The sequence below is a fragment of the Trichosurus vulpecula genome, chromosome 5 (genome assembly GCF_011100635.1).
Source record: "Trichosurus vulpecula isolate mTriVul1 chromosome 5, mTriVul1.pri, whole genome shotgun sequence".
NCBI classification, from domain to species: Eukaryota; Metazoa; Chordata; class Mammalia; order Diprotodontia; family Phalangeridae; genus Trichosurus; species Trichosurus vulpecula.
This window is the reverse complement of record NC_050577.1, coordinates 144,601,490-144,613,641: the sequence shown is the minus strand read 5'-3', so window position 1 is coordinate 144,613,641 and position 12,152 is coordinate 144,601,490.

The following is a 12,152-nucleotide window of genomic DNA, read 5'->3' as shown; positions in this document are numbered from 1 at the left end:
ACTTTTCTTAGCTTCATTTTCTTCATCTTCATATAATAATACTTGGGAGGCATATACATCATCACACATATACAGAACCAGGCTTAGTACATTGTGTATGCTCTGAGGACTAGACCCCTGAGTCTCCTCATTACATTAGGGTTTAGAGCTGGAAGAGACCTTAGAGGCAGTTTTTTCTGATCCCTCATTTTGCGGATGAGGAAACAGAGACCTAGGTAAGTTTAGTGAATTGTCCAAGATTGTAATTGCTAGAGGGAATATTTGAACCCAGGTCCTCTGTTGCTGCCTGGTGCTGGACTTGGACTTCATTTTTCTAAACTGTGAGATAAAAGGATAAGACTAGTTGATCTCTAAAGCTCATTTTAGTTCTAGATCCTTTGGCCATATAATCCTGGAAGAAGATTTTTTCAATCAGGACTCACTGAGTTCTCCATCTCCACTGATGGGGGAAGGAGCAACTGTTGGAGGAGAAAAATAATAAAGTTAGACTTCCAGGCACCTGATGAGGTATAAAGGAAAATCGGCTCCATTTCCCCCATTAGAGAGAGGAAAAAATAGCTTTAAAGTTAAAGTGCTGGCAATTATCAAGCACCTCCCTCTGGAAAAAACAGTTCAAGAAAAGCAATGACATTTTTATTTGCAGTCTCAACCCTGCAGGGAATACAGATTAAATGGCACTCATACACAGCAGTAGGAGGAATCTCTAGCAGTGATGAAGGAGCAAATGACACCTGCCAGAAAGTGAAATCTTCAGCAAATTCTAACCTGAAATGAAACAGCAATTCTATTTTCTTTTTAAAATTTTCTTTATTGTTTTGTTACATTTTAAGGTGAGAACTGTCTCTCTCCATCCTTCCCCACCCCACACTAGAGAAGGCCACCATTTGACATATATATTTATGTGTATATTTATATATTTGTGTTTGTGTTGTGTGTATATGTATGTATGTAAAACCATATTATGTATACTTCTATTTATCACATTTTTTTCTCTGGGAGTGGATATGTATGTAAAACTATGTTATGTATACTTCTATTTATCACATTTTTTTTCTCTGGGAGTCGATATGTATATAAAACCATGTTATGTATACTTCTATTTATCAGTTCTTTCTCTGGAAGTGGATAGCATCTTCCTTCATAGGTCCTTTGTAGTTGATGTGAATATTTATAATAGTCAGAATAGCTTAGTCATTCACAGTTACTCTTTGAACAATATTGCTGTTACTGTAGACAATATTTTCTTAGTTCTGCTCATTATTCCATGCAAATCTTTACATGTTTTTCTAACATAATCCTGCTCATCAATCTTTAGAGCACATCACCATCACATAGACCATCCCAACCATAGACCACGACTCATTTAGCCATTCTGGAATCGACAGGCATCCCTCCACTTTCTGTATGATGTGGGCAAAGGGCTGTCTTGTGGAAGAGGGGTTAGACTTGGCCTCAGAGGAGGAGACATGGATAGAAGGTGCAAAGAGGCATGTTGTAAGAAAAAACTTCCTAGTGATAGGAGCTGCCCAAAAGTAGAATAGCTGCTTTGGAAGGCCCTGGGTTCCCCAACACTGGAAGTTTTTAAGGCTAGTGTGAGGTGCAGATGATTCTTGTTTTAGTGTCATTTTGTTCTAGAAGCAGCTGATGGCACAGAGGATAGAGTGTTGAGTCAGGAAGAGCTAAATTCAAATCTGCTCTCAGATGCTTACTATGACCCTGGGTAAGTCATTTAACCTCTGTTTTCCTCAGTTTTCTCAACTATAAAATGGGAATAAGAATAGCATGTAATTTGCAGGGTTGCTGCATGATTACATGGGATAATATTTGTAAAAAGCACTTAGCATAGTGGGCAGCTAGGTGGGGCAGTGGATAGAGTGCCAGGCCTGGAGTCAGGAAGACCTGAGTTCAAATCTGGCCTTAAACACTTACTAGCTGGGTGACCCTTGGCAAGTCACTTAACCTTATTTGCCTCCATTTCCTCATCTGTAAAATGATCTGGAGAAGGAAATGGCAAACCATTCCAGTATCTTTGGCAAAAGAGTTCCAAATAGAGTCACGAAGAGTTGGACATGCCTAAAAAAAAATGACCGAAATTTAGAACAGTGCGTGGCCTGTAATAAATACTACATAAATGCTTATTCCTTTTTTCCCTCCCTTATTCAGGTATGGGTGAAAACCTTTCCAACATTCTACACTTCTGTGAATAAATTTTAACTCATTAAACTGCTTTTGAATGTATTGGTGTCTCTGAAATAGGCACAGATAGACAGGGTATGATAGCACGTAAGCCAAATTTTCAAATGCTGTAGTTTGATGAGTCATTCCTGAAAATAGCCAGAAAATTAAGATATTTTAAACCAAATACTTGTACTTGTCACTTCCTCTCCCTAAATTTAGGAAAAACTTAAGATGTTTTGAGAGAGAGAACAGTCCATGTTATAAAATTATAAAAGACAGTTGTTCTTGGGTGTGTTTGTTTGTAATGAATAGTGTTTCCTATAAGGATGGTAGAAGATTATCTTTTTAGAAATCTATGGGGCAAAGAAAATAAAGTGCTGAATACTGCATCAGTCAACACATTAGCTGTGTGACAGTGCCTAATCACTTTATCTCCTGATGCCTCAGACTCCTCATATGTAAAATAAGGACATTGGACTTGATGACCTGAAAGGTCCTGTCCAGCTCTAAATTTATGGCCTTACATTACTGATTTTGTGAATTGTAAGGCTTCTATAGCAGCAAACAAGATGCTCGCCTTCTTTAGAACTGTTAGTCCTAACTACAGTGATTTTGCTTTCATTTTGTACAGAGGAGATGAGACAGAAGGACAGAGAACATTCTCCTCTAAAAGTTGCCTCTTTGCAACTTCCATCCATTGGCTTTGCCTACTGGTGCTAAGTAATCCATTACTTTCAAAGATCTTGTTATGTTAAAGCTAAGAAAAGCTTCTTTTAAAAAAAAAGTTGTTCAATGACCTACAAGTACTTCATTTCATCCTAACATCATGCCTGAATCAACTGGCTGTCTGCCCTTAACAACAGGCAAGGTGAGAAATATATGATATGAGTGAAAGATGGTCAGCTGATTAAGCTTGTTCTTCTTGGCCTTAGTTTCTCCATCTGCTAAATGAAGGGGTTAGGCTAGAGTGACTCTAGGGCGGCCCTTTGATGGAATCCAAACTCCACAGAACAAATCCCTTAATAAAAGGATTTGTTCTGCAAAACTTGGACTCAGTCAAAAGGCTGCACCCAAGGACCTAGAAGGCTGCATGTAACCTCAAGGCCACAGGTTCCCCACCACTGGCTAGACAGTCTCTGAAGCCCTGCCAAACTCTAAGGCTATGATCCTGTGGAGCATCCTATTGTCCCTTGTTCAAGGGACAATGAAAAGGTTGTCTTAGAAAGTGGAAACTCTTTTTGAGGGTAAGTGGGGAATGATATTATACAAGTAGTTTAGGGTCAGATTGTAGAGTTATTTTAACACCAAGTAGCCTTGATTCCCACTTTAATCAGAAAATCATGAGGTCGTAGCTTTATAGCTAGAAGGGACCTCAGAGGACATCTAGTATAATTCTGTTATATTGAAGATGAGGAAGCTGAGCCCCAGTCAATTAAATGATTTTCTCATGATCGTATGGGTCATAAAGGCTAAAGGTTGGATTAGAACTCAGGTTCTGTGACTCCATAGCTGGGACTCATTCCACTGCCCATTTCCCTTCCTCTGTTCCCCTGACTATGTTAGTCTATGAGTGTGATTTGTCAGATTTCCTTCAGGACATGACCGTTCAGGTCTATGTCTGAGGAGAAATGCCTTGACCGTCTGATTCTCAGGAAAGTAGGAATCCCTAATGGGAAACTTGGTTGTCATTATCTGTCTTTGGGGAATAGAAGGGAACCAGGGAGCTGATGACAATTTGTCAGATTATGAGAAAAATGTACTCCCCTGAGACCTGGTTGTAGCCTTGACTAACTTAGTGTACATCTGAGTATACATATCTGCGGTTCCTCTTATCTCTCTTCTATTACTAATGCACTCGGGAGAAGCTCTTCACCCACCTTTTATTCCTCTCTTTTCTCTTAAAGAAGGAAATATTCTTTTCTTTCCCCCAAGGCTAATCCCTCCACATGTAACTCCCATTTCACCCCCTCTTGAATCTTTAGAGATTCTTCCCCTTCAGCTAACAGCATCTTTAATATCTCCCTCTAATCAAACTATTATCTTTTGTCATCAAATATTTGTGCAATCCCCCCTCCCCTTTTATGGGAAACACTTTCATTTGTCTCTGCTGTCAATTTTAGTTACTGTCCTATTTCTTCTTTGCACAGGAATTTTATTTTTTCAAAAGAGTGATCTACTGGATGTTCCTAAAGTCTGGACACATAGGCAAAAATGTATATTTTCAAGAAATGAAACGAATGAAATTTTTATTTAATTTTTTTGTACATTAGGGCATATATTTCCTTACTTAAAAGCAGACCACTGGACATAAGAGTTAAGAAGAACTGAATTTGCCAAGTGCCTCTGACACTTGGCAAAAACTATTGACTTTTTCTCTTTCCATTCTCTATACTTCTTTCCATGGCAATGAATCCTTTATGTTTATAACAGTAATTCACTTTATTTGTGGATGCTAATTCTACACCTACAGAAAGGTGACACAGTATCATGAAAATAACTTTGGCTAACAGTCAGAAGGACTTTGAACTCAAGTTCAAATCCCAGCTTCACTCATTTCTTGGTGTGTAAACTCTGTCAAGTCGCTCAATGTCCCTGAACCTCAGGAAAATTGGAATGATTAAACCTGCCCAACATACCTTACGAGGTGGTTATAAGGATCAAATGAGATGTTAAATGTAGAGTGAGTGGTTTTTTTTTTTTTGAAGAAAAGATCTATCAGATTTATCTCTTCAAAAAACTAGAGTTCACAAGGAAAATTGATAAGTTTGTTCCAGCTTCCTCAAAATTGGTTCAAATTTCATGCAAGTGATTTGAACGCAGAGAATGAATAAATTTCATTTCAACTCACTGGATATAAATAGCCCAACTTATATTGAGGCTAATGGAAGTCAGGCTACATATATTCCCCACGTGTTGATTTCTATATTTATTTCAAAGTGATTTGGCATCAAATGTCATTTGAATTAATAACAAAAATGAATCCGAAAGAAGTAACAAACAGCAAAGGCATGAGGAAACAAATTTGTTGTTACAGCAAAATGACAGTCTCATCCCCTACCCTTCTATAATGGAACAGCAATAGTTTTAAAGAGAAGTTGAATCTATTAGAGCTGAAAGGAAGATGAGCAGTCTAAATGAATGAAGTAGCAAATCAGTGAGTCGAAGATGCAGGTATGTATAACATAAAATGTTCACAGTTTGAAAAAAATACCACACAAACCATCTTGTGCAGGAATAAAATGAGGAACTACCTGAAAAGGTAGATATGGATGTATAGGGAAACATCAACCACCTTTGGTTTGAAAAAGATATAGTTAGAAAATGGGCTAAGATCTGCACCAGAATAAGGAGGTGTATCTGCAGACTCAAAGAAGTACTAACACATAGAAGATGAAATCAAGGTCATGTAATTGAAGATGAATATGAAGTAGAACTACAGATGGACAAAGGGTTGAGCCCGTAATTGAATAAGAGAAAGGGAACCCCCACCCCCAGATTATATTTAAGAAGCTACACAGCATTTTTCAAAGACCCTCAAACTTCTCTCTTCAATAAAATCTCCTCTATTTTAGTGTCAATATTCTTCTTGTGGTGCTATATTGAAGCACATTATGGAATACCACAACCTCAAAGAATTGAAAATTACAGGTCATCTAGAGGCAATGCCAAGAGATGCACGGTAGCCATAAATAGCATATTAAATTATGAACATATATCATTGAAGAGAGTCTTGACTGGAAAAGGAGTTGGGTTAATCATGTAATGTGAGCAAGGAATTACTTAGGAATAAGTTGAATCTTGCATTAATAGCCATGTGTTATCAAGAGATCTAGAAGAAGACAACTCCTTTCCCCAGCACTTTGGGTCTACCTCCTGAGGAGGATTTTTGGGGGGATAGAGACAAGGATCAAACAGTATGAGGAGGATGGGGTATTATCTGTACTGATAGAGGAAGTAACTACATCAATCATTCAATCATTCAAGCAATAAACATTTCTTAAGCACCTACTATGTACCAAGCACTGTGCTAAGTACTGATGAGATCTCATGGGTCCACTGAAGTACTGTAGAAAGGATTTCTGCACGAGGCAGGCAGAAAGTCTAGTTAGCCCCAAATGTCCTTTCCAACTCTGCTGCAGATATATATAAAAAGATCACACTTTTATGTGAGCCTGAATATCAAGGAAGTAGCATGAAAATGTTCCATTACTAAATGCCAGTTCAAGAATTGGCAAGTGATTCATTATTACTTTTCCAGAATTAATGTTTATTGCTAAAGAATAATACAAAATATATGATAGGCATATTTTTCTACTTGCCAAGGTACAATTAAATACTAACTTGTAGGACTTGCTTAATCCAATTCAGTAAAAATTATGGCGCATCTACAATGTACAAGGTGCTACAAGGAGTGCAAAGAAGAACAAGATATACTAGTAATCTGACTTCGAGGAGCCTGAAATCTAACAAGGCAAGCTCATTGCTTAAAAAGCTTAATGAAAAATGAACATAGCTTGTTAATGTCTGGATGGCTATAAGGTGGGTTGATGTGATTGTCCTGTGAGCCTCATTAAACACAAACGACCTAATAAGATTTCTAAAGTTCAGAAACATGAATTAATTTTTAAAGGGAAAATTTAAGTTGTCAGTATGGAAAAGTGACATTCTGAGCAAGGTCAGTGGTTTTGACTTGATCATGCTGTCAAAAAGTAACTAACTAATGACCATTCTTTATTAACACAGAAAATTTGTTACATACATTATGATTAATGAGATAGGCAAAAAAGGGAGCAAAATCTGAGGGATTCTGAATTCTAGTCAAAGGTCAAATTGAGTCACTAAGAAAAGAAAATGTATATTTGAAAAGGGAACTGAAGCATACATTAATCAGTAACCCATTCTTGAGATCCTTTGATTCAAATAGAAGGAACGAGATTTCTATTAATCCTTCCCAGGAAAGCCTAGAGGGAGGTACTGCTTTTTTAATAGATGAGAGAGACTTGAATTCTTCTGACATATTCCAAAAGATCACTGAAAAAGTACAAGTTGTTTCTTCTAGGTCTTTTTGGTGTGAGAGATCATAAAGCTTTATTTGTGTGGTTTTTTTTCAATAGGGGCAGGGCATGAAACTTCCAGGGATCTATCACAGAAAATAAGACAGTATTAACAAAAAAAAATTATTCCTTTAATTTCATTACAACCATGTCATATTTGACAAAAGAAAGGAGAGACAATCTCTCCCCCACCCCATTACACATTCCAGGATAAAGATTAGACTTTGTGTTTCATCTCTGTTTCCAAAAAACATGTCATGAAACTTGGAAAATGAAAAAAACCCAGTTATGGCTCCAGTGGTGCTTTTTGCAGATTCACAGCTATGACCCATAGTGGAAAAGGATATCCAGTGACGGAGTAGAGAGAGGACCCAACCACTGCACAAAGGAACGACAATACTAGGGTGCCATTTTCTAGTTACTAAGCACTAGACTAGGTTCTCTTGGTTCCTTAGGTTCATGGACCCTAATTCCTGAACCATGGAGATATAAATGATAGTATAAATTTATATAACACTTTAAGATTTACCAAGTGCCCTACAAGCACATTTCTCATTTGATCCTCATAATAGCCCCATGAAGCAGGTGCTGTAATTATCTTTGTTTTACAGATAAAGAAACTGAGGCAGACAGAGGTTAAATGACTTTTCTATGCTTATATAGCTATCAGTTGTCTGAGACAGAATTCAAATTCATGTCCTTTTGCCTCCACAGCTAACACTTTATGTACTACACTACCTATTTGTTTCATGAATCAAAAGCTTAGAAAGACTCTTGAAACTTTTCCTGTGACCAACACCAGAATTGTAGGCGGTGCAGATTGTGGACATAAAACTACTTTTTTTGTGTGTCACAGAAAGATCAGAACTGACATTTGCTTTCTATAATATTCAAGAATTTGTCATATGGACTAGTACATGATAAGAGCCATGAAGGAAAGATCATGTCTTTTATTTTCATGTATCTCCCATAGAGCCTAGCATAGAGCCTTATTTTGAATAGATCTCAGCTGAATGTTTAGTTGAATGAGTAATAGAATAAAGTTTAACATTGCAGAGTTCTTTAATTACCAGTTCCATTTTACTCCTAGCCACTCTCTCAAAATCTTTTCCTTATTCTAACACTATGATGTTTATTTTGTTTTGGGTTTCTCACGTAGTCGGAATGATTCACCAATATTGATTTTATCTGTTTAAATTATATATCCTTTCATCTTCTTCCCTCCTCCATCTCCCCATCCTTTTACTGCCTCTGTGTCCTATCCAACCTACACTGCTTGTTGTTCTCTGAACTTTGTTCCCATTGTTGGCCTATGTGCTTTTCTGATCAATGCAGTGACCAACCACCATGCCAGAGGAATAATGACGAAGCATAGTGTCTACCTCCTGTTAGAGAGATCAGAGAGGTGATGAACTCAGGATGCAGAATAAGGCGTACATTTTCAGACACAGACAATACAGGAATTTATTTTATTTGACTACATATATATATATATTTATATACATATATGTATTTGTATACTATATATTTGTTTCAAGGGTGTCATTTTCCTTTTTTTGGTAGTTTTTAAATTCAAAGGTGGTAGGAAACATGGTAAGGCTAGGGTAGTGGAGGAAGGAAGGAAGGAAGGCAGGAAGGCAGGAAGGAAATATAGAAGAGAACAGGCCAGAAAGAACCACAGATAAGCAGGACAGATTTGAAAGCTCAATGTTGAAATTACCATATTTTTTTTTTATATTTTTTTATTTATTTAATATATTTAGTTTTTGGCATTGATTTTCACAAGAGTTTGAATTAAAAATTTTCTCCCCATTTCTACCCTCCCCCCAACTCCAAAATGGCATATATTCTGGTTGCCCTGTTCCCCAGTCAGCCCTCCCTTCTGTCACCCCACTCCCCTCCCATCCCCTTTTCCCTTCCTTTCTTGTAGGGCAAGATAAATTTCTACGCCCCGTTGCCTGTGTATCTTATTTTCTAGATGCATGCAAAAACTTTTTTTTTGTTTTTGAACATCTGTTTTTAAAACTTTGAGTTCCAAATTGTCTCCCCTCTTCCCTTCCCACCCACCCTCCCTAAGAAGTCAAGCAATTCAACATAGGCCACATGTGTATCATTACGTATAACCCTTCCACAATACTCATGTTGTGAAAGACTAACTATATTTTGCCCCTTCCCAACCTATCCCCCTTTATTGAATTTTCTCCCTTGACCCTGTCCCCTTTTGAAAGTGTTTGTTTTTGATTGCCTCCACCCCATCTGCCCTCCCTTCTATCATCCCCCTTTTTTTATCTTCTTCCTTCTTCTTTCCTGTGGGGTAAGATACCCAATTGAGTATGTATGGTATTCCCTCCTCAGGTCAAATCTGATGAGAGCAAGATTTACTCATTCCCCCCTCGCCTGCCTTCTCTTCGTACAGAACTGCTTTTTCTTGCCACTTTTATGTGAGATAATTTACCCCATTCTATCTCTCCCTATCTACCTCTCTCAATATATTCCTCTCTCATCCCTTAATTTGATTTTATTTCTTTTAGATATCTTCCCTTCATCTTCAACTCACCCTGTGCCCACTCTCTCTCTCTTTCTATATGTATATACATATATATATATATACACACACACACACATACACATACATATATACATACATACACATTCACTTATACATATATATACATAAACATATATATATATATATATATATATATATATATATATATATATATATATATATATATATGCATATTCCCTTCAGCTACCCTAATACTGAGGTCTCATGAATCATACACATCATCTTTCCATGTAGGAATGTAAACAAAACAGTTCAACTTTAGTAAGTCCCTTGCAATTTCTTTTTCTTGTTCCTTTTCTTGATTACCTTTTCATGCTTCTCTTGATTCTTCTGTTTGAAAGTCAAATTTTCTATTCAGCTCTGGTCTTTTCACTGAGAAAGCTTGAAAGTCCTCTATTTTATTGAAAATCCATATTTTGCCTTGGAGCATGATACTCAGTTTTGCTGGATAGGTGATTCTTGGTTTTAATCCTAGCACCATTGACCTCCGGAATATCGTATTCCAAGCCCTTCGATCTCTTAATGTAGAAGCTGCCAGATCTTGGATTATTCTGATTGTGTTTCCACAATACTCAAATTGTATCTTTCTGGCTGCTTGCAGTATTTTCTCCTTGATTTGGGAGCTCTGGAATTTGGCAACAATATTCCTAGGAGATTTCTTTTTGGGATCTATTTGAGGAGGTGATCGATGGATTCTTTCAATTTCTATTTTGCCCTGTGGCTCTAGAATATCAGGGCAGTTCTCCTTGATAATTTCTTGAAAGATGATATCTAGGCTCTTTTTTTTGATCATGGCTTTCAGGTAGTTCAATAATTTTTAAATTGTCTCTCCTGGATCTATTTTCCAGGTCAGTGGTTTTTCCAATGAGACATTTCCCATTGTCTTCCATTTTTTCATTCCTTTGGTTCTGTTTTATAATATCTTGATTTCTCATCAAGTCACTAGCTTCCACTTGCTCCAATCTCATTTTTAAGGTACTATTTTCTTCCGTGGTCTTTCGGACCTCCTTTTCCATTTGGCTAATTCTGCCTTTCAAGGCATTCTTCTCCTCATTGGCTTTTTGGAGCTCTTTTGCCATTTGAGTTAGTCTATTTTTTAAGGTGTTGTTTTCTTCAGTATATTTTTCAGTATTTTTTGGGGTCTCCTTTAGCAAGTCATTGACTTGTTTTTCATGGTTTTCTCACATCCTTCTCATTTCTCTTCCCAATTTTTCCTCTACTTCTCTAACTTGCTTTTCCAAATCTTTTTTGAGCTCTTCCATGGCCTGGGACCAGTTCATGTTTTTCTTGGAGGCTTTTGTTGTAGGCTCTTTGACTTTGTTGACTTCTTCTGGCTGTATGTTTTGGTCTTCTTTGTCACCAAAGAAAGATTCCAGAGTCTGAGACTGAATCTGGGTGCGTTTTCGCTGCCTGGCCATGTTCCCAGCCAACTAACTCGACCCTTGAGTTTTTCAGTGGGGTATGACTGATTGTAGAGTTAAGAGAACTATGTTCCCTGCTTGGGGGGATGTGCCAGCTCTGCCACACCAGCACTCCTCCTTCCCAAGAACCCCCAATCCGGACTGGATTTAGATCTTCCACGGGCTCTTCACTCCTGCTCTGATCCACCACTTAATTCTTCCCACCAGGTGGGCCTGGGGCTGGAAGCAACTGCAGCTGTAGTTCTGTAGCTGACCCACCTCCGCTGCCCCTGGGGCAGTAGCCGAACTGCGAATTCCTTCCACTCCAGCAGCTTTTCCCACTAACCTTCTCTGTTGTCTTTGGTGTTTGTGGGTTGAGAATTCTGTTAACTGCTGCAGCTCACTGATTCAGGGAGCTAGGGCACACTCTGTCTGGCTCCTGGTCTGGTTGGTCTGCGCCGCTCATGCTGGGCTCTGCTCTGCTCCCAGCTCCGTGCAGGATAGACCTCACTCAGAGACCATCCAGGCTGTCCTGGGCTGGAGCCCTGGTTCCCTCTGCTCTTTTGTGAGTTCTGCAGTTCTAGAATTGGTTCAGAGCCATTGTTTTTAGGTTTTTGGAGGGACTCGGCGGGGAGCTCACGCTAGTCCCTGCTTTCCAGCCGCCATCTTCTACCATATATTTTAAAGAAAAAAACTGCACATAATAGAAATGTGCAGTTTCTGGTTACAAAACTCTTTTTCTGTTTACTATTTACATATGAAAATGCTTATCTTATTTGATATTTACTAAACTCAAAAGAAAAAAAATCTACTGTAATCTCTGTTTTAAAAGCCTTTCTTACCAAGGACAACTTCCCATATTACCAATGCAGACCTCAAAATACCCTTGAGTATTTAATAAACAAACTGTACAGGAACTGAACTTTTATTATAGACAAAACATTTGCTGGT